This window comes from Hemiscyllium ocellatum, chromosome 9 (assembly GCF_020745735.1).
Source record: "Hemiscyllium ocellatum isolate sHemOce1 chromosome 9, sHemOce1.pat.X.cur, whole genome shotgun sequence".
In the NCBI taxonomy this organism is placed as follows: Eukaryota; Metazoa; Chordata; class Chondrichthyes; order Orectolobiformes; family Hemiscylliidae; genus Hemiscyllium; species Hemiscyllium ocellatum.
The window spans coordinates 23,587,521-23,610,947 of record NC_083409.1 but is presented as its reverse complement, the minus strand read 5'-3'; positions in this window follow the sequence as shown (position 1 = coordinate 23,610,947).

Below are 23,427 nucleotides of genomic sequence, written 5' to 3'. Positions count from 1 at the left end.
AAGGAGATAATGTTGAACTAATAAAAGACACTTGTTAGACTTCAGCTGGAACATTGTGTACAGTTGTGGATACCATGTCATGGGGAAAATGAGAATGCATTGGAGAGAGTGCAAAAGTGATTTGTAAGAGTGGCTCTGGGGATGAGAAACTTCAGTAGTGAGGATAGATTAAAGAAGTCGAGGCTCTTCTCCCTAAAGAGGAGACGGTTGAGAAGAGGTCCAATAGAGGCTTTTAAGATCATGAGTGAGCTGGATAGAGAACATTCGAAGAAAATGTTCCCGCCCGTACAAGAATGAGAAGGTGTAGGTTTAAAGTGATGTGTAAGTGAAGCATACTCACATGTGCAGAAATATTTTCACTCAGTGAGTAGTTAGGTTCTGGAATGCAAAATAGAACATTGTACAAAGTCTTGATACCAGGCCAAGGACAATATGCACCAAAGCACAAGTTCATGGCTGCACTAATCTCACAGTAAAAAGATTCCGAAAATCTGGCTACTCTAAGATCTGTTTACTTGACAATGTCTTCCCGTTCCCCCCACCTCCTGCTTGTAATTGATGACAAAAATCTGATTCTTTCCATACGTTTGAGGAGCTCTTACTAGGGATTGGTTTCAGGAATTGGGTCCCAGCTCACCTTTACCTGCATGGTGCCTCCGTTAACAGGCAAAGTTCCTTGTCTCCTGAGGGTAAAACAAATGAAAATTAAAGCCAAGATGGTATCCTATATGAGCAATGTTTGCGGGAGTGTCGTTCATTGAAATTCTGGTATGGCCGGGACACCTTGAAAGGAAATGAATAAAAATCTAGAACAGAATTCAACCGAGCAACAAGAGGAAGGATAGAATGGAACATCTTTGGACTCGTTGTTCTTACAGTTCCCTCAGACATAGACTTGATGTGCACCATGTCTCCCATTTGACTTAATTCCTACAATTCCTTTTCAAAGTAAATAGCTCAGTTTCAAACTGTCTGGGGGAGATGGTCGAATGATGAGGTGTATTAGACTATTATAGAGTTTTTTTGTAATAGCATGCAAAGAGGCCTTTCGGCCCATTAAGTCTGCATCAGTCATCAAACGTCCATCTACTCTAATCCCATTTCCAAGCAATTGGCCCCTGGTACATCGTGGCATTCCAAGTGTTCATCTAAATACTTCTTAAATATTGTGAGGGTTCTTGCATTTGCCACCCTTTCAGGCAGTGAGTTCCAAATGCCCCTCCCCTACTCTCTGTGTGAAAATATTTTTCCTCAAATCCCCTCACTCTTCACCTCACCTTAAATAAATCGCCCTGGTTATTGACCCCTGTACCAGGGTATGGGGGGGGAGGCTGAATTTCTCCCTATCTACCCTATCTAGGCCCCTTATAATTTTATACCCATCAATCCGATCCCCCTCAAACATTCTCTGCTGTAAGGAAAATGACCCCAGCCGGTCTGGTCTCGCATCACAGCTGAATCCCTTCCAGTCCAGGCAACATCCTGGTGAACCTCCTCTGCACTCTCTCTATGGCAATCACATCCTTCCTACAGTGTGGTGAGCAGAACTACACACAGTACGCCAGCTGTGACCTCACTAACATTATAGACAGCTCCATCATAACCTCCTCACTCTTGTATTCAATGCCTTCACTAATAAAGGCAAGCATTCCATCTGCCTTCTTAACCACCTTCGCTACCTATCCTACAACCTTTAAGAATCTATGGACATGCTCACCAAGGCCTCTCTGATTCTCTGTACTTCCTGGGCTCCAACCATGCATTGCGCATTTTCCCAAAATGTATCACCTCACACTTTTCAGGCTTAAATTCCATTTGCCACTGTTCAGCCCATCTATATCACCCTGTCGTCTAAGGCTTTCCTCCTCACTATTGACTACACAGCAATGATTGTGTTATCTGTGACCTTACTGATCCTATCTGCTCGACCATTAATGTAAACAACATCAGCAAGAAAGGCCCCCTTGCCAATGTTGGCATTATCAGAACAGATGCAGCAGAGGTGGAGAAACTGGGAGAATGGGATAGAATTTTTACAGGAAGCAGGGTGTGAGGATGTATAGACTGTGGGAGTCAGTGGGTTTGTAATGGATATCAGTGCCCAGCCTTATCCCCAGAAATAGAAACAGAGATGTCGAGGAAAGGGAGAGAAAGGTGGAATTAGGAAGCACGGGCGGCTGTAGGCGGCCCGGTGGCAGTGGGCAGCACTGTGGCACAGTGGTTAGCACTGCTGCCTCACAGCGCCAGAGATCCAGGTTCAATTCCTGCCTCAGGCAACTGACTGTGTGGAGTTTGCACATTCTCCCCGTGTCTGCGTGGGTTTCCTCCGGGTGCTCCGGTTTCCTCCCACAGTCCAAAGATGTGCGGGTCAGGTGAATTGGCCATGCTAAATTGCTCATAGTGTTAGGGGCAGGGGTGAATGTAGGGGAATGGGTCTGGGTGGGTTGCGCTTCGGTGGGTCGGTGTGGACTTGTTGGGTCTGTTTCCACACTGTAAGTCATCTAATTTAATCTAATCTGATCAAAATTGATAATTTCTTTCCAATTCTGGGCCAGAGAGGGAAGCAGCACCGATGATATCACCGATGTAATGGTGAAAGATTTGTGGATGGGGTGCCAGGATAGGTTTGAAACAAGGCATGTTCCACTTATCCACAAGGAGACAGGCAGAACTGGAGACCCACGGCCACCCCTTTGACCCGAAGAAAGTGAAAGGAGTTAAAGGGGAAGTTGCCCAAAGGGAGAATGAGCTCGGCCAGGCAGAGGAGGGAGGTGGTGAATGGGGATGAGTCAGACCTGCCGTTTCAACACAACACTGTGTCCCATTGGCCAGCACCTCCGTCTCATGGTTGCTGCTCCAGGAAGCTAAATGCAGGCTGGAAGAATAGCTTCTAAATTTCCATTTCAGGACCCTGTAGCACTCAGGACTTAGTATCGAGTTCAATAATTCTGGAGACTGAGCCTGTCTTTATCCCAACCCCCACACCCCAGACTTTGTCATCACACGGATTGCTGCAACACACTAACGAGGGTTAGCTACTAACGAGTTCTATCTCCATCTATTGTTTATTCCTGCCTCCCTCCCCTCACCCCATCGTCAGCATTAATACTCCCTTTTCCAAGTTACTACCAGTTCTGAAGAAGCATTGGGTGGCACGGTGGCTCAGTGGTTAGCACTGCTGCCTCACAGCACCAGGGTCCCAGGTTTGATTCCAGTCTCGGATTTCTGTCTGTGTGGAGTTTGCATATTCTCCCCGTGTCTGTGTGGATTTCCTCCCACGGTCCAAAGAGGTGCAAGTTGGGTGAATTGGCCATACTAAATTATCCCTAGTATTAGGTGCATTAGTTGGAGGGGAAATGGGTCTGGCTGCGTAACTCTTTGGCGTGTCAGTATGGACTGGTTGGGCCGAAGGGCCTGTTTCCACACTGTAGGGAATCTAATCAAATCGGTCTACCCAAAACATTGACTCTGTTTTACCTCCACAGATGATGCCAGACCTGCTGAGTTTTTTTCCAGCAATTTCTGCTTTTGTTTCAGATTTCCAGCATCTGGAGTTCTTAATTTTTTCCACCAGGATGTTGTCCGGGATAAAATGTTGTGAGGAGAGACTGGCTAGGCCAGGTTTGATTTCCCTGGAGCAGAGGAGGCTGATGGAGGGAGGTTTACAGCATTATGAGAGATCCAGACAGGCGTGTCTAAGACCAGAGGGAATAAGTTTAAGATGAGGAGTACATTGTTTAGAAGGCATCTGAGAAAAAAATGTTTTCACCCGGAGGTTGGTAGAAATCGTGAAAGGGATGCCTGAGAGGGCAGTGGAAGTGGATATTCTTAGAACTTAAGAAATATTTGAATGAGCACATAAAATGTCAGGACATGTTAGGCCATGGACCAAGTGCCTTTGGTGTTTGTTGATGAGCATAAACTCTCTGGGCTGAAAGGCTTATATGACTGTATGACTCAAAGGGTCCCAATGAAAATATCCCTCAAGGAGTAGTGATCATAATGTGATCAGGGAGAGAGGTGTGAGTCCAAGACTATTTTGAATATTAAACAAGAGCAGGTATGAAAACATGAAAGCAGAGCTACAGAAAGTGGACTGGCAATTTAGTTTAAGGGGGCATTAGATTAGTCAAGATACATTTAAGGGGATATTCCAGAAAGTGTGGAATCAAACAAAAAAAAATTCCTAATGATGGTCTACCCCATCTGTGATTAACTTAATAAGTCAACAAAAGTATCAAACTCAAAGACGTAACATTCTCAAAGTTGGGGGTAAATCAGAAGATTGGGGAAAATGTCAAAAACAGCATAACAATTATTAAAAGATTATTAAGGAGATCTAGAGCGTAAAAGAAAGTTATCCAAAAATATAAAAAACAATAGGAAAAGTTTCAGAAGGACTTGGGAAGCAACATATATGTGCATGTAAGTGCAAGAATGTGTGTGCGTGTGTCTGTGTGTGCATGCGTGTGTTAGTATGTATGTTGTATGTCTGTGACTGGTGATATGTATGTGTGCTGTCAGAAAAAAGTGGAAGCCAGGCGATAACAGTGAAAGCAGCACACTGCCACACCAATGCCCCATCCACCCCTTCCCGCAACCACCTTCTTCCCCAAGTGTAAGAGAGTCGCATTAGTCGGTACAGCCACCTACAGTCTCACCCTGAGAGTGGAAGAGACTCATCCTCATCTGTGAGGGACTGCCAGTGATGGTGATGTATGTGTATATGTGCTTGTGTGTTTGTATGAGTGTCTGAGAAGGTGTGTGTGTGCATGTGTGTGGATGCATATGTATGTTTATGTATGTGCTTTGTATGAGACTGTGTTTTCATATGCATGTGTGTGCTTGTATATGTGTGCTTGAATATGTGTGAGTATGCATGTGTGTCTGTATATGTGTGTTGTGATGTATGGTGTGCAATTTATATAGAATTTAATATTATTTATTTTCATGTTTGGATTTTGAACCCTGTCTATTATTTATTCACAACCCTAGTACAAATGTTAAACCATTTATCTTTTAGACAAAATTGTGAATGTGTGTTTTTGGGGAGTTTTGAAGGTTTAAGTTGCATTGTTGCTGATTCTTTCCTCTGCTCTTGTTAAAATTAAGTGTGTTGCAATAAATATTGTAACATAAAACCTATCTGCTTGACCAAACATTTCGCCATCACTCCTATTGTCTCTGTATCTCAGTGTCAAATTATAACTGATAATATGCTTAGAAAGAAATAGGATATAATTTTTATTATGTTAAAAATGCTTCATTAATGCAATTTGATGTTAAGGCTGATTAGCCAAAGGTGTAGCATAGAATCCCTACAGTGTGGAAACAGGCCATTCGATCTATCAAGCCCAGACTGACCCGCTGATTGCATCCCACCCAGCCGCGCCTCTGTAACCCTGCATTTCTTGCGGCTAATCTATCTAGTCTGCACATCTTTGGACTATAGGAGGAAACGAGAGCACCCTGAGGAAACTCACACCAACACGGGGAGAATGTGCAAACTCCACACAGGCAGTCATGTGAGGATGGAATTGAAACTGGGTCCCTGGTACTGTGAGACAGCAATACTAACCACTGAGCCACTATGCGCACACACACCCCCTCCCCCCACCGCCACCTTTAGTTTGATTTGATCATGTGAATTCTTCTCTGCAGCTCCCAGGAAGTCAGAATTGTGGGCAAAGTCAATTCACTTTGCACAGTGTTTATCCCCGTTTCAAAGAGAACAAGAGATTGCCAAGTAACCGAGCCCCCATGATGCCACCTATTGGCTGAGGCATTCCTTTAGGGAACATTTCTAGCATTCCCCATTGTTTGCTCGCAGCTCTGCCCAGAATGTTGTCAAGTTTCCTAGCAACAGAACTGCAGACGGATAAGGCAACATGACAGGCAGAAATGCCGAAAGCACTTTGCCAGCGACTTTGAGCACCAGAGCGAGCAGAGGAGTGCTTAAACAATTTAGAGCAAATGGAACTTCAGCTCTCTTTCCTCATTCTGTCCGGGGGGGGGGTGGTGGGGGTGGTGGGGGGGGTGGGATTGACCTTCATTATATGGCCATCCCAAATTTGATTTGAACCGAATGGCTTCCTTGGGCCATTTACATGGGACACAATCTCGAAAAGTGAACTTAACACAGGATGTGGAAGTGATGTGAACTGTGTGAGGTTAGTGGCATGTATCAAGAAGTGGCAGCCAGGAAATGGACAGACACATGACACACAAAACCCGATCCAGGGATGTGCGAAGGAATGCATTGTGGGGGGCAGCTGGTCAAGAGCTGCTACACTTGGGGGTGGTGCAGAGATGCCATCAGTCCTGTATCCTATTTGAATGCATCTGTCATTGTATCAGAGGCTCCCCTTGTTCGTTGCATTAGCTTCTGTGCAGCAAACTCAGTGTCAGTCACCAGTCAGCATGATGCGTGGAGTCCCATTACTGGGGAAAGACCATTTGCTACCTTAGACTATCTCGGCAAAACAACTCTTGAGCAGAAACATCCAGCTTCTCTGGTCAGTGAAGGGATTGCTGCTGAGTATGCAGTGAGGCTGAGAGGAACGGACAAACATGCCAAGCCTGCTATCAGCTGATGGGAACGCATTTTGAAACATCAAGGTCTCTAGCAATGACTGAGCCAGGTAGACTACTACATCAAAAAGCAAGTGAGAGAACTGTTAGAATGTAAATGGTGTGTGTACATCAATCACTATATTAGACAGTGTATATCAGACACTGCATATACAGTAAGCACTATTAGACAGTGTGTAGACAATAACTATCACATATTAGGCCATTTATAAGCATTAAACATTCAGGCTGACAGTCAGAATCGTTTTCCCAGAGATGAAATGTGTAATATTAGGGGGCACACATTTAAGGTGAGAGGGGGAAAGTTCAAAGGAGATGCAACAGGTAAGTTTTTCACAGAGAGTGGTAGGAGTCTGGAATGTGCTGCCAGGGAATGTGGAAAGCAAATATGATTGGGCCATTTAAGGGGCTTTTAAATAAAAGGAGGGATATGGACCTAGGGGAGGTGGAAGGAGTTAGTTCAATTTGGCATCATGTTCACCACAACACTGTGGGCTAAAGGGCCAGCTCCTGTGCAGTTCTGAACAATACGTTAGACAATCAGTCCATATTAAACACTGGCTATCGAATGGTTAGTATATTAATGTGTATGTATTAAACATTATGTTTAACAATATGTGTATTCTAAACATTATATTTTAGGCATTATGTGAATGTTAAACATGTATTAAACAGTATATGCATATCAAACATCATGTATTTAGCAGTACCTATATATTAAACACGACATGTTACAGTGTTTGTATATATTAAGCATTGTATATGAGGCTGTGTATGTATGTTAAAGACTATGTTAGATAGCATGTTTATATAAAACACTAAATTTTAGAGAGTCTGTGTACATGAAGCATTACATGTTACAATGTCTGTATACATAAAACATTGAATATCAGGCAGTGTGTTTATTAACACTATTGGACAGTGTGTGAACATTAAGCACGAGATGTTCGAATTTCTGTATCTGTGAAACATTGGCTATCAGAGGAACATGATGCATTCTAATAGAGTCAGCGTCAGCATCAGTGTATTGAACAGAATTTGATATGTGATATTGGGTATTACATGACTTTTCCTCTCATGTTCCTCGAATACTTTAATACTGGGATGTGGTTTTGGTTCAGTAAATGTACCTCATTCTACGTTTGGAGTTATTTATAACACTCCCACTGGCTAGGCTTTTTATAACCGCTGGACACTTCCCAGTTCTGTTCATGCCCTCACTGACCCTCCTTTCCCAGGTCTTGTAAAGCTTGTGATGTACTCAGTTTTTCCTGTTGCCCTGCTTCTGTGGCTGAGCATTAACTGTCGGTCGCAGTCGGGATCAGATAGTATATTCCTGCTGCTGACTCCATCGCTGCTGTCAGGACAGATATTGCATCAGACTCGACACTCAGACCCATACCTGATAGTAACAGCACTGGATGCTGGAAGAATAGACTAAGCCTTGCCAAAATCACTCTCACAAATAACTCCATGCATGTTTCTCCATGTGAGATCCTGACCAACATCTCCCTCTCTCCTGCACCCAGTAACTACTTGCCCAAACTTCATAAGTTCGTAAGAGTAGGAGCAGAATTAGGCCATTCGGCCCGTCAAGTCTGTTCCACCATTCGATCATGGCGGATATGTTCCTCACCCCCCCCATTTTCCCGCCTTCTCTCCATATCCCTTCAACCCAGTACCAATTAAAAATCTGTCTAACCCCTCCTTAAATTTACTCATTGTCCCAGCATCCACCCCACTTTGGGGTAGCGAATTCCAAGCATTCGCAACCCATTGGGAGAAATAGTTTCTCCTCAACTCTGTTTTAAATTTGCTACTCCTTATCCTGAGAGAATGATCTCTCATCCTGGAATGTCCCACAATAGGAAGCATCTATTCCATGTCTATTTTATCCACACCTTTCATCGTACACGAATTCTTTATCCCTTCATTCTTCTAAATTCCAGAGACTTTACGTCAAAACTGTTCAATCTCTCTTCATACGACAAACCCCTCATCTCTAGGATCAGAAATCTAGTGAACCTCCTTGAACTGCCTCCAATGCCACTACATCTTTCCTCAAATAAGGGAACCAAAACTGTGCACAGTACTTCAGGTGTGGTCTCACCAATATGATGTAAAGTTGCAACAATACTTCCTTGCCTTTATATTCTATTCCATTAGCTATAAAAGCTAACATTCCATTCACTTTCTTTAATATCTGCATCCTAGTTTTCTGTGACTCAGACTTCAGTTTTCTCACCAGAGATCTTATTTTCGAATGGGGAAATTGACTGAGTAAGTTTCCTGTAATTAGGTCAGAAGACACCAGACAACCTCTACTGTTCAGGTGGGGGGAAGCAGATGTTAGAATCCCACTGTGTGGAAACAGGTCAGTTGCTTTAACAAGTCCAGATTAACTCTCCACCCCCAACCCTATCCCAGTAACCCTGCATTTCCCATGCCTAAGCCACCTAACCTACATATCTCAGAACACTATGGGCAATTTAGCATGGCCAGTCCACCTAACCTGCACACCTTTGGCCTGTGGGAGGAAACTATAGCACTCAGAGGAAACCAACGCAGACACGGGGAGAATGTGCAAACTCCACACAGACAAGTCGTCCAAGATTGGAATCGAACCTGGGTCGTTGGTGCTGTGAGGCAGCAGTGCTAACCACTGAGCCACCGTGCCACACCAAACAGTCGTGAATCTGTGGAAGTCCCTGTCCAATGAAGCAGTTGAGGCTGTCTCGTTGAATATTTTTAAGGCAAAGATTTTTGAACAGTAACGGAATTAGAGGTCATGGTGAGCAGACGGATAGGTGGAGTCGAGCCCATGAAAAGATCAGCTATGATCTTATTGAATGGCTGAGCAGTTTTGATGGGCCAGATGACCTATCCCCTGCTCCTTGTGTTCTTAGGAATCTGTGATAACAGGACCAGAGGTAACAGGCTGGAATTAGGAAGACTTCGCTGATTTTTAAAGTGGTGGGTGGAACCCATATGCTGAATTCCCATCACTGATATTTCTGACATATTCAATTTTTATCAGCAGCAGCAAGGGGTTGGGGGTGTTGATCACACAGTGGGGGAAACTGGAATGTAATGGCACTATCGAAAATTAGTGCCGCGTTAAAACACGCTCTACTTTGGCTGACGCCAGGACCCGCAGTTTGAGAGTCAAATAAAAAATGCAACTCCTGAACTGGAGGTCATCCCCTCCAGCTGACATCTCATCATTCAGTTTCAACAGTATTGCTTTCATTGATATATCCCCATTATAGGCATTGTGAAGGCTTGAGTTTAGACCAGAGTGGTGCTGGAAAAGCACAGCAGGTCAGGCAGCATCCGAGGAGCAGGAATGGTTGGCTGAGTTTCAAGTTAATGCTGTCAGGGTTTCAAAATTTAACATTTTCAAATTCAATGGACAAACTGTCTGGTATGGCAACAGAATTGAAGGCTTTTCTGATCAAGGTGAGGACGAATTAATTGTCTCTGAGGCTAGTGCATCGATGGAATTCTTTTCTGCAAAGGGCCATTGAGGCTAGGTCATTAAGTATATTCAAATCTGAGATATTCAGATTTTTATTTTTACCCAGAAGGGAATCAAGGGTTATGGGGAAAAGGCAGGAAAAAGGAGTTGCAGATGATCAGATTGGTCATGGTCTCATTGAATGTTGGAGCAGACTCAATGGGCTGAATGGCCTACATCTGGTCCCACATCTTATAGTCTGTTAGCAGACCCTCTGCTGTTCTCACACAAGGTCTGCCTGATACCATCATAGTGAGTGATGCTTCAAACACTCAATGTTATCCCTTTCAGACACTTACAAGCTCTACCAGACTATCTTTAAAACAAAAACATAATTATATAGTGTCCTTCATACCTTTAGGATGAGGAATTAGAGGCAAGTATTAGACATCAGGGTTTTCTAATTTAATAACTCTCACATGACACAAGGAAACAGTTGCATTTACATAGCACTTTTTATAACCATTGACTTCAGGAAACGGAATGGAGGACACGCCCTTGTCTGTATCAACGGTGCTGACGTGGAGATAGTTGAGAACTTCAAGTTCCTAGGATTAGACTTCACCGACAGTCTGCCCTGGTCTATCCACTTTGATGCTGTGCTTAAGCAAGCACAACAGCTCCTCTACTTCTTTAGGAAGATAAGGAAATTTGGTATGTCCACAAAGCCTCTGAAATGTTTATAGATGCAACACAGAAAGCATCCTATTTAGATGTGTCACACCATGGTATGGCAACTGCAGTACACAAGACCACAAGAAATTACAGCGAGTCGTGAACATAGCCTTCAGGCAAACCAGCCTTCCATCTATGGACTCTGTCTAGAGGCAGCACAGTGGCTCAGTGGTTAGCACTGCTGCCTCACAGCACCAGGGATCCAGGTTTGATTCCAGCCTCAGGCGACCGCCTGTGTGGAGTTTGCACATTCTCCCCGTGTCTGCATGGGTTTCCTCCCATAGTCCAAAGATGTGCAGGTCAGGTGAATTGCCCATGCTAAATTGCCCATAGTATTAGGTGCATTAGACAGAGGGAAATGGGTCTGTCTGGGTTACTCTTCAGCGGGTTGATGTGGGGCAAAGGGCCTGATGCACACTGTAAGGGAGCCTAATCTATACTTTGCGTTGTCTTGCAACAACAGCCAACATAATCAACGATCCCTCCCGCCCCAGTTTTAATGTCTTCCACCCTCTTCCATCTGAACCTTAAGATAAAAAGGTTTGAATACACATGCCAACAGATTCAAGAACAGCTCCTTCTCTGCTGTTGGCAGACTTATGAATGACCCTCTCACCTATTAGAGTTGATCTTTCACTATGTCTCTAACACTATATTCTGCATTTTGTTCAATTACCCTGAAGTACTTATAGAAGGTATGATTTGCCTGGATAGCAGGCAAAAAATGCTTTTCACTGCATCTTAGTTCACGTGACAACAATAAATCAAACCATTAGATGCCTCAAAAAGCATTATAACCAATTAAGTATCCTGCTGTAATGAAAGGATCAGTGCAGCTAATTTCCTCTAATCAAATTCTTCCACCAAGCAGACTGATGATGAGCAAGGAGTCAGATACTTAGTGATGTTGATTTGGTGATAAATATTGACTGGACGCCAGGGGATGTCCACTGCTCTTCTTCTAATGGGACCATGACATTGCTAACTGGTCCCTGGCAGGGCAGACGTTAGATCGTCCAATCTGAAAGGCAGTCCCTCCAACCTTGCAGCCCTCCGAGTACTGACTTTCCGAGAGTGCAGTATTCCCTCAGTACTGTTTTCCCTCTGTGTTGACCCTCCAACAGTGCAGTATTCCCTCAGTACTGTTTTCCCTCTGTGTTGACCCTCCAACAGTGCAGTATTCCATCAGTACTGTGTTCCTTCTGTATTGACCCTCCAACAGTGCAGTATTCCCTCATCGCTGAACATCCAAAAGTGTGGCGCCCCCTCAGTACTTACTCTCTGATAGTGTGGCACTCCCTCAGCAGTGAGCCTCAGATAGTGTGGCGTTCCCTCAGCGCTGACCCTGCAACAGTGCGGCACTCCCTCAGTGTTGACTTTGTGATGGTGCAGCACTCCCTCAGTACTGCACTCCCTCAGTACTGATCCTCCGACAGTGCAGCACTTTCACAGTACTGCACTCCCTCTGTACTGACTCTCCAACAGTGAGGGACTTGCTCAGTACTGACCCTCTGACAGTGCAATATTGCCTCAGTACTGACACTCTGACAGTGTAGAACTCTCTCAGTACTGACCCTCCAACAGTGCAGCACTCCCTCAGTACAGACCCTCCAACAGTGCAGCACTCCCTCAGTACTGCATTCCGTCTGTACTGACCCTCTGACAGTGCAACATTCACTCAGTACTGACTTGTGTCAGTGTGCACCCGTTCAGTACTGACCCTCCAACAGTGCATTGCTCCCTCAATACTGACCCTCCAACAGTTTGGCACTCCCTCAGTACTGCATTCCCTTGGTACTGACCTTCCAACAGTGCAGCATTCCCTCATTACTGACCAATGTCAGTGCAGCACTCTCTCAGCACTGTATTCCCTCAGTACTGACCCTCTGGCAGTGCGATACTCCCTCGGTACTGATGCAGGGCAGTGCAGCATCCCAGCAGTACTGACCCATGATGGTGCAGTCCTCCCTCAGCACTGACCATCCAACATTGCAGCACTTCCTCAGTACTGACCCTCTGATCATTCAGAACTCCCTCAGAACTGCACTCCCTCTGTACTGACCCTCTGACAGTGTAGCATTCACTCAGTACTGGCTCATGTCAGCATGGTACTTGTTCAGTACTGACCCTTCCACAGTGTGGTGCTCCCTCAGTACTGACTCTGTGACAGTGCAGCATTCCCTCAGCACAGATCCTCAGATAGTGCGGTGCTCCCTGAGTACCGACCCTCCGACAGTGCAACACTCCCTGAGTATTGGAATTCCTCTGTACTGACCATCTGACAGTGCAGCATTCGTTCAGCACTGACCCTCCGACAGTGCAATCTGCCTCAGTGCTGACCATCCAACAGTGGGGCATTCTTACTGACGCTCAGCACTGCATCAGTGCTGCACTCCCTCAGTACTCTATACCCTCAGAACTGATGCTCTGACAGTGCAGAACTCCCTCAGTACTGCATTCCCTCTGTACTGACCTTCTGACAGTGAACTACTCTCTCAGTACTGACCCTCCAACAGTGCAGCACTCCCTCAGTACTGACACTCCAACAGTGCAGCACTCCCTCAATACAGACCCTCCAACAGTGCAGCACTCCCTCAGTACTGCATTCCGTCTGTACTGACCCTCCGACAGTGCAACATTCACTCAGTACTGACTTGTGTCAGTGTGCACCCGTTCAGTACTGACCCTCCAACACTGACCCTCTGACAGAGCAGCATTCCCTCAGTACTACACTTCCTCTGTGCTGACCCTCTGACAGTACAACATTCGCTCAGTACTGACCTTTTGACCGCTCAGCACTCACTCAGTACTGAAATCCCTCAGTACTGACCCTCCGTCAGTGCAGCAGTCGCACAGTATTGACCCTCTGACAGTGGGCTGCTCCCTCAGTACCGATGCTCCATCCCTGCGGCGCTCCTTCATTACTCACCCTCCAACAGTATGGTACTCCCTCAGTACTGACCCTCCGACAGTGCAGAACCCCCTCAGTACTGCACTCCCTCAGTACTGACCTTCTGAAAGTGCAGTACTTCCGCCATGCTGACCCGTGACAGTGCAGCACTCCCTCAGTACTGTCCCTCCGAATGAGCAGCACTCTGTCATTACTACATTCCCTCAGGACTGACCCTCTGATAGTGCAGCACTCCCTCAGTACTGACCCTCCAACTGTGCAACCTTCCATCAATACTGCACTCCCTCTGTAGTGAACCTCTGACAGTGTAGTATTCTCTCAGTACTGACCCTCTGACAGTGCAACACTTACTCAGTATTGACCCTCCAATAGTAAGTCGCTTCCTGAGTGCTGACCCTCCATCACTGCAGCACTCCCTCAGTGCTGACACTCCAACAGTGCAGTACTCCCTCAGTATTGACCCGTCACACTGCAGCATTATTGGTACTGACCCTCCAACATACAGCACTCCCTCAGTACCGCACTCCTTCACGACTGAACCCCCCACAGTGCAGCACTCCCTTAGTACTGCACTCCGTCTGTACTGACCCTATTGACCTGAGATAGTGCAGATTCCCTCAGTACTGCAGTCCCTCTGTGCTGGCCGTTCGACAGTGTGGTATTCCCTCAGTACCATGTTGCAGCTATATAGGACATTGGTTAAGCCACAGTTGGAATATTTCATGCACTTCAGGTCTCCTTCTTATCGGAAAGATGTTGTGAAACTTGAAAGGGTTCAGAAAAGATTTACAAGGATGTTGCCAGGGTTGGAGGATTTGAGCTACAGGGAGAGGCTGAACAGGCTGGGGCTGTTTTCCCTGGAGCGGCAGAGGCTGAGGGGTGACCTTATAGAGGTTTACAAAATTATGAGCAGCATGAATAGGATAAGTAGACAAAGTCTTTTCCCTGGGATTGGGGAGTCCAGAACTAGAGGGCATAGGTTTAGGGTGAGAGGGGAAAGATATAAAAGAGACCTAAGGAACAACTTTTTCACACAGAGGGTGGTACATGTATGGAATGAGCTGCCAGAGGAAGTGGTGGAGGCTGGTACAATTGCAACATTTAAGAGGCATCTGGATGGGTATATGAATAGGAAGGGTTTGGAGAGATATGGGCCGGGTGCTGATTGGTTGGAATAGATTGGGTTGGGATATCTGGTCGGCATGCATGGGTTGCACTCAAAGGTCTGTTTCCGTGCTGCACCTCTCTATGACTCTATGACTCTGACAATGCAGCATTCCCTCAGTACTGTATGTCGTCTGAAGACCCTCTGACAGTGTGGCACACCCTCATTATTAACCTTTCAACAGTGTGGCAATCTCTCAGTACTGGACCTCCGACAGTGCTGCACTCCTTCAGTACTGACCCTCCGACAGTGCTGCACTTCCACAGTACTGACTCTCTGGCAGTGCAGTGCTCCCTCAGTACAGACCCTCCGACAGTGTAGCACTCCCTCAGCACTGACCCTCCGACAGTGCTGCAATCCCTCATTACCGACGCCCTGACAGTGCAGCACTCCCTCAGTATTGACCCTCCGACAGAACAGTTCTCCCTCAGTACTGACCCTACGACAGTGCAACACTCCCTCAGTACTGACCCTCCAACAATGCTGCTCTCCCTCAGTACTGACCCTCCGACAGTGCAGCACTCCCTCAGTACTGACCCTCCAACAATGCTGCACTCCCTCAGTACTCTATACCCTCAGAACTGACCCTCTGACAGTGCAGAACTCCCTCAGTACTGCATTCCCTCTGTACTGACCTTCTGACAGTGAAGTACTCTCTCAGTACTGACCCTCTGACAGAGCAGCATTCACTCCGTACTGCACTTCCTCTGTGTTGACCCTCTGACAGTACAACATTCGCTCAGTACTGACCCTTTGACCACTCAGCACTCACTCAGTACTGAAGTCCCTCAGTACTGACCGTCTGATAGTGCAGCACTCCCTCAGTACTGACCCTCCGTCAGTGCAGCAGTCGCACAGTATTGACCCTCTGACAGTGGGCTGCTCCCTCAGAACCGATGCTCCATCCCTGCGGCGCTCCTTCATTACTCACCCTCCAACAGTGTGGTATTCCCTCAGTACTGACCCTCCGACAATGCAGAACCCCCTCAGTACTGCACTCCCTCAGTACTGACCTTCTGAAAGTGCAGTACTTCCGCCATGCTGACCCGTGACAGTGCAGCACTCCCTCAGTACTGAACTTTCGACAGTGTAACACTCTGTCAGCAGTTACCCTCTGGCAGTGCAGCATTCCCTCAATACTGTACGCCCTCGGTACTGACCTTCCGACAGTGCAGCATTCCCTCAGTACTGACTTATGACAATGCAGCACTCTCTCAGTAGTGACCCTCCAAACATACAGCATTTCCTTAGTCCTGCATTCCCACAGTACTGAACCTCTGACAGCGTGGCACTCCCTCCATTCTGTTCCTCCAACAGTGCGGCATTCCCTCAATGCTGACTATCCAACAGTGCAGTACTGACCTCAACCGTGTGACACTCCTTCAGTACTGACCCTCCAACAGTGTGGCATTCCCTCAGTACTGCACTCGCTCGGGACTAACCTTCTGACAGTGATGCATTCTCTCATTACTGACCCATGACAGCTCAGCACTCCCTCAGTACTGTCCCTCCGACTGAGCAGCACTCTGTCATTACTACATTCCCTCAGTACTGACCCTCCGACAGTGCAGCACTCCCTCTGTAGTGAACCTCTGACAGTGTGGTATTCTCTCAGTACTGACCCTCTGACAGTGCAACACTTCTTCCGTACTGACCCTCCAACTATGCAGCACTCCATCATTACTGTATTCCCTCAGTACTGACCCTCCATTAGTGCAACACTTACTCAGTATGGACCCTCTAATAGTAAGTCGCTTCCTGAGTGCTGACCCTCCATCACTTCAGCACTCCCTCAGTGCTGACACTCCAACAGTGCAGTACTCCCTCAGTATTGACCCGTCACACTGCAGCATTATTAGTACTGACCCTCCAACATACAGCACTCCCTCAGTACCGCACTCCTTCACGACTGAATACCCCACAGTGCAGCACTCCCTTAGTACTGCACTCCGTCTGTACTGACCCTATTGATTGAGATAGTGCAGATTCCCTCAGTATTGCAGTCTCTCTGTGCTGGCCGTTCGACAGTGTGGTATTCCCTCAGTACCATGTTGCAGCTATATAGGACATTGGTTAAGCCACTGTTGGAATGTTTCATGCATTTCAGGTCTCCTTCCTATCGGAAAGATGTTGTGAAACTTGAAAGGGTTCAGAAAAGATTTACAAGGATGTTGCCAGGGTTGGAGGATTTGAGCTACAGGGAGAGGCTGAACAGGCTGGGGCTGTTTTCCCGGGAGCAGCAGATGCTGAGGGGTGACTTTATAGAGGTTTACAAAATTATGAGCAGCATGGATAGGGTAAGTAGACAAAGTCTTTTCCCTGGGTTGGGGAGTCCAGAACTAGAGGGCATAGGTTTAGGGTGAGAGGGGAAAGATATAAAAGAGACCTAAGGAACAACCTTTTCACACAGAGGGTGGTACATGTATGGAATGAGCTGCCAGAGGAAGTGGTGGAGGCTGGTACAATTGCAACATTTAAGAGGCATCTGGATGGGTATATGAATAGGAAGGGTTTGGAGAGATATGGGCCGGGTGCTGATTGGTTGGAATAGATTGGGTTGGGATATCTGGTCGGCATGCATGGGTTGCACTCAAAGGTCTGTTTCCGTGCTGCACCTCTCTATGACTCTATGACTCTGACAATGCAGCATTCCCTCAACATTGACCCATGACGGTGCAGCACTCCGTCAGTACTGCACTCCCTCTGTACTGGCCGTCTGACAGTGCGGTATTCCCACAGTACTGACCCTCTGACAATGCAGCATTCCATCAGTACTGACCCGTGGCAGTGCAGCACTCCCTCAGTACTGACCCTCCATCAGTGCTGCACTCCCTCAGTACTGACCCTCCGACAGTGCTCCACTCCCTCAGTACTGACCCTCCGACAGAGCAGCACTCCTTCAGTACTGACCCTCTGACAGTGCAGCGCTCCCTCAGTACTGACGCCATGACAGTGCTGCACTCCCTCAGTACTGACACACCGACAGTGCAGTTCTCCCTCAGTACTGACCCTCCGACAGAGCAGCACTCCTTCAGTACTGACCCTCCGACAATGCTGCACTCCCTCAGTACTGACCTTCTGACAGTGCTGCACTCCCTCAGTACTGACCCTTCCACAGTGCAGCACTCCCTCAGTACTGACCCTCCGACAGTGCAGCACTCCCTCAGTACTGACCCTCCGATAGTGCAGCACTCCCTCAGTAGTGACCCTCCAACAGCGCAGCACTCCCTCAGTACTAACCCTCCAACAGTGCAGCACTCTTTAGTACTGACCCTCCGACAGTGCAGCACTCCCTCAGTAGTGACCCTCCAACAGCGCAGCACTCCCGCAGTACTGACCCTCCAACAGTGCAGCACTCCCTCAGTACTGACCCTCCGACAGTGCAGCACTCCCTCAGTGCTGACCCTACGACAGTGCAGCACTCCCTCAGTACTGACCCTCCGACAGTGCAGCACTCCCTCAGTACTGACCCTCCAACAGCGCAGCACTCCCTCAGTACTGACCCTCCGACAGTGCAGCACTCTTTAGTACTGACCCTCCGACAGTGCAGCGCTCCCTCGGTACTGACCCTCCAACAGTGCAGCACTCCCTCAGTACTGACCCTCCGACCGTGCAGCACTCCCTCAGTACTGACCCTCCGACAGTGCAGCACTCCCTCAGTACTGACCCTCCGACAGTGCAGCACTCCCTTAGTTCTGACCCTCCGACAGTACAGCGCTCCCTTGGTACTGCATGCAATGTCAGCCAGGATGATGTGATCATGTCTCTGGAGTGATACGTGGAGCCACAGCATTGTGTGTCCAAGGGGATAGTGCTCTCCATTGAGGTCCAGCTCACACATGAAAGCGGCACCAGAAAGAATATAACCAAGTGTACTCAGAAGATAATCAGATATAGGAGAACAGGTAGGCCATTCAAATCTGCTCTGCTGTGCAATGAGACGATGGCTGACCTGATAATCCTCTCCTCCACTTTCCTGCTTCATTCCTATCACACTTACTGAATAAAAATCTCTATCAGCTTTGATTGCACTTAATGACGGCCCTCTGCGGTAAAGGATTCCACAGATTCACTCCTTTTTGAGAGAATAAATTCCCTCTCATCTCTGTTGTAATATATAAGCCTTCCTCTGACAAATTGCCCTCTGTCCCAGATTCTCCCTCAAGGGAAGTCATAAAGTGCCCTCATGTAATTAATCTTCAGCAACTACACCAGGCCGCTCAGATTCATTAAAAGTGAAATGTTGCTGTCTATTTACACAATTTGGAGATGCCGGTGTTGGACTGGGGTGTACAAAGTTAAAAATCACACAAGACCAGGTTATAGTCCACATTAGCTTTGTGCTTCCAATTAAACCTGTTGGACTATAACGTGGTGTTGTGTGATTTTTAACTCTATTTACACAAGAGTGAGTTCCGTTTACATCCATTGTTCTCTTTTACCGGCGGCTATTTACTGAATCATTTGAGATGGCACTTCTCCAGCGGTAACTATGACAGTAACACCACACCTCTACCCCCGCCCCCCCACACACACACACAGACACACACACACACACACACATGCACACACACACACACATAAGCATATAAGTTGTGGGGTGAACTTGAATTTGCAGAATTACATTTTACTTTGCTCAAAAACTGCATGAATCCATGTACGATTCTGTAAACCCGTTTCTTTAGATTAGAACAGTCTGACCATGGTGGCACAAACAGTCTCACAGAGGGAAGCTCACACCTTCAGTACATTATCTGGGCCGACATGACACCACTTGTTAAAGTTCAATTTGAGAATGTAACTTTTTAAAAAGGTTTTGCGATTTACATCTGGAAGAACTGAAACCAACATGCTCATTCTAAAAGATGAGGGACTTAATAAACTTGTGTTGCAGATGTTTCGTCCCCTGTCTAGGTGACATCCTCAGTGCTTGGGAGCCTCCTGTGAAGTGCTTCTGTGATCTTTCCTCTGGCATTTATAGTGGTTTGAATCTGCTGCTTCCGGTTGTCAGTTCCAGCTGTCCATTGCAGTGGCTGGTATATTGGGTCCAGGTTGATGTGCTTATTAATTGAATCTGTGGATGAGTGCCATGTCTCTAGGAATTCCCTGGCTGTTCTCTGTTTGGCTTGTCCTATAATAGTAGTGTTGTCCCAGTCAAACTCTTGTTGCTTGTCATCTGAGTGTGTGGCTACTAATTTTAGCTGGTCGTGTCATTTCAAAACATGTCATGTTGGTGCGACCCAGGGAGATAGTGAGGAAAGAGATCAATCTAAGACTGGGTCCGGTCGGGAAAGGAGTGAGTCAAACAGTCAGGGCAGGCAGGGACAAGGTAGGACTAATAAATTAAACTGCATTTATTTCAATGTAAGGGGCCTAACAGGGAAGGCAGATGAACTCAGGGCATGGTTAGGAACATGGAACTGGGATATCATAGCAGTTACAGAAACATGGTCCAGGGATGGGCAGGACTGGCAGCTTGATGTTCCAGGATACAAATACTACGGGAAGGATAGAAAGGGAGGCAAGAGAGGAGGGGGAGTGGCATTTTGATAAGGGATAGCATTACAGCTGTACTGAGGGAGGATATTCCCGGAAATACATCCAGGGAAGTTATTTGTGTGGAACTGAGAAATAAGAAAGAGATGATAACCTTATTGGGATTGTATTATAGACTCCCTAATAGTCAGAGGGAAATTGAGAAACAAATTTGTAAGGAGATCTCAGCTACCTGTAGGAATAATAGGGTGGTTATGATAGGGGATTTTAACTTTACAAACATAGATTGGGAGTGCCATAGTGTTAAAGGTTTAGATGGAGAGGAATTTGTTAAGTGTGTACAAGACAACTTTCTGATTCAGTATGTGGAAAACTTGACCTACTCTTGGGAAATAAGGCAGGGCAGGTGACTGAGGAGTCAGTGGAGGAGCACTTTGAGGCCAGTGACCATTAAAATAGTGATGGAAAAGGATAGACCAGATCTAAAAGTTGAAGTTCTAAATTGGAGAAAGGCCAATTTTGATGGAATTAGGCAAGAACTTTCGAAAGCTGATTGGAGGCAGATGTTCGCAGGTAAAGGGACGGCTGGAAAATGGGAAGCCTTCAGAAATGAGATAACAAGAATCCAGAGAAGGTATATTCCTGTTATGGTGAAAGGAACGGCTGCTAGGTATAGGGAATGCTGGATGACTAAAGAAATTGAGGGTTTAGTTAAGAAAAGAAGGAAGCATATGTCAGGTATTGACAGGATAGATCGAGTGAATCCTTAGAAGAGCATAAAGGAAGTAGGAGTATACTTAAGAGGGAAATCAGGAGGGCAAAAAGGGGACATGAGATAGCTTTGACAAATAGAATTAAGGAGAATCCAAAGAGTTTTTTACAAATACATTAAGGACAAAGGGTAACTAGGGAGAGAATAGGGCCCCTCAAAGATCAGCAAGGCGGCCTTTGTGTGGAGCCGCAGAAAATGGGTTAAGTATTAAATGAGTATTTTGCATCAGTATTTACTGCGGAAAAGGATATGGAAGATATAGATTGTAGGGAAATACATGGTGATATCTTGCAAAATGTCCAGATCACAGAGGAGGAAGTGCTGGATGTCTTGAAATGGGTAAAGGTGGATTAATCCCCAGGACCTGATCAGGTGTACCCGAGACCTCTGTGGGAAGCTAGAGAAGTGATTGCTGGGCCTCTTGCTGAGATATTTGTATCATCGATAGTCACACGTGAGGTGCTGGAAGACTGGAGGTTGGCTAACATGGTGCCACTGTTTAAGAAGGGTGGTAAGGACAACCAAGGGAACTATAGACCAGTGAGCCTGACCTTGGTAGTGGGCAGGTCTTTGGAGGGAATCCTGAGGGACAGGATGTACATGTATTTGGAAAGGCAAGGACTGATTAGGGATAGTCAGCATGGCTTTGTGTGTGGAAAATCATGTCTAACAAACTTGATTGAGATTTTTGAAAAAGTAACAAAGAGGATTGATGAGGGCAGAGTAGTAGATGTGATCTTTATGGACTTCAATAATGCGTTCGACAAGGTTCCTCATGGGAGATGATTAGCAAGGTTAGATCTCACAGAATACAGGGAGAACTAGCCATTTGGATGCAGAACTGACTCAAAGGTAGAAGACAGAGGGTGGTGGCGGAGGGTTGTTTTTCAGACTGGAGGCCTGTGACCAGTGGAGTGTCACAAGGATCGGTGCTGGGTTCTCTACTTTTTGTCATTTACATAAATGATTTGGATGTGAGCATAAGAGGTACATAGTAAGTTTGCAGATGACACCAAAATTGGAGGTGTAGTGGACAGTAAAGAGGATTACCTCAGATTACAACAGGATCTTGACCAGATGGGCTGAGAATTAGCAGATGGAGTTTAATTCAGATAAATGCGAGGTGCTGCACTTTGGGAAAGCAAATCTTAGCAGGACTTATACACTTAATGGTAAGGTCCCAGGGAGTGTTGCTGAACAAAGAGACCTTAATGTGCAGGTTCATAGCTCCTTGAAAGTGGAGTTGTAGGTAGATAGGATAGTGAAGAAGGCATTTGGTATGCTTTCCTTTATTGGTTAGAGCATTGAGTACAGGAGGTTGGGAGGTTATGTTGCGGCTGTACAGGATATTGGTTAGGCCAATGTTGGAATATTGCATGCAATTCTGGTCTCCTTCCTATCGGAAAGATGTTGTGAAATTTGAAAGGGTTCAGTAAAGATTTACAAGGATGTTGCCAGGGTTGGAGGATTTGAGCTATAGGGAGAGGTTGAATAGGCTGGGATTGTTTTCCCTGGAGTGTCAGAGGCTGAGGGGTGACCTTATAGAGGTTTACAAAATTATGAGGGGCATGGATAGGATAAATAGGCAAAGTCTTTTCCCTGGGTCTGGGGAGTCCAGAATGAGATGGCATAGGTTTAGGGTGAGAGGGGAAAGATATAAAAAGGACCTAAGGGGCAACTTTTTCACACAGAGGGTGGTACGTATGTGGAATGAGCTGGCAGAGGAAGTGCTGGAGGCTGGTACAATTGCAACATTTAAGAGGGATTTGGATGGGTATATGAATAAGAATGGTTTGGATGGATATGGGCCGGGTGCTGGCAGGTGGGACTAGATGGGTTGGAATATCTGGTCAGCAAGGACGGATTGGACCGAAGGGACTGTTTCATTGCTGTACATCTCTATGACTCTATGACTCTATGATTCTATGACTCTAAGTGCACCCAACTCCAGCTCCTCACAGACCATGTTACAGAGCTGGATGAACTTCAGATCCTTTGGGAGGCTGAGAGGGTGATACAGAGGAGTTATAGGCAGGTAGTCATACCTAAGTTACAAGACAAAGGTAGCTGGGTGATTGTTAGGAGAGGGAAAGGGAATAGGCAGACAATGCATGCTCACCCTGTCGCCGTTCCCCTCAATATGGTGGCTCGGTGGTTAGCACTGCTGCCTCACAGCGCCAGGGACCTGGGTTCAATTCTCGCCTTGGGTGACTGTCTGTGTGGAGTTTGCACATTCTCCCCATGTCTGCGTGGGTTTCCTCCGGGTGCTCCAATTTCCTCCTACAGTCCAAAGATGTGCA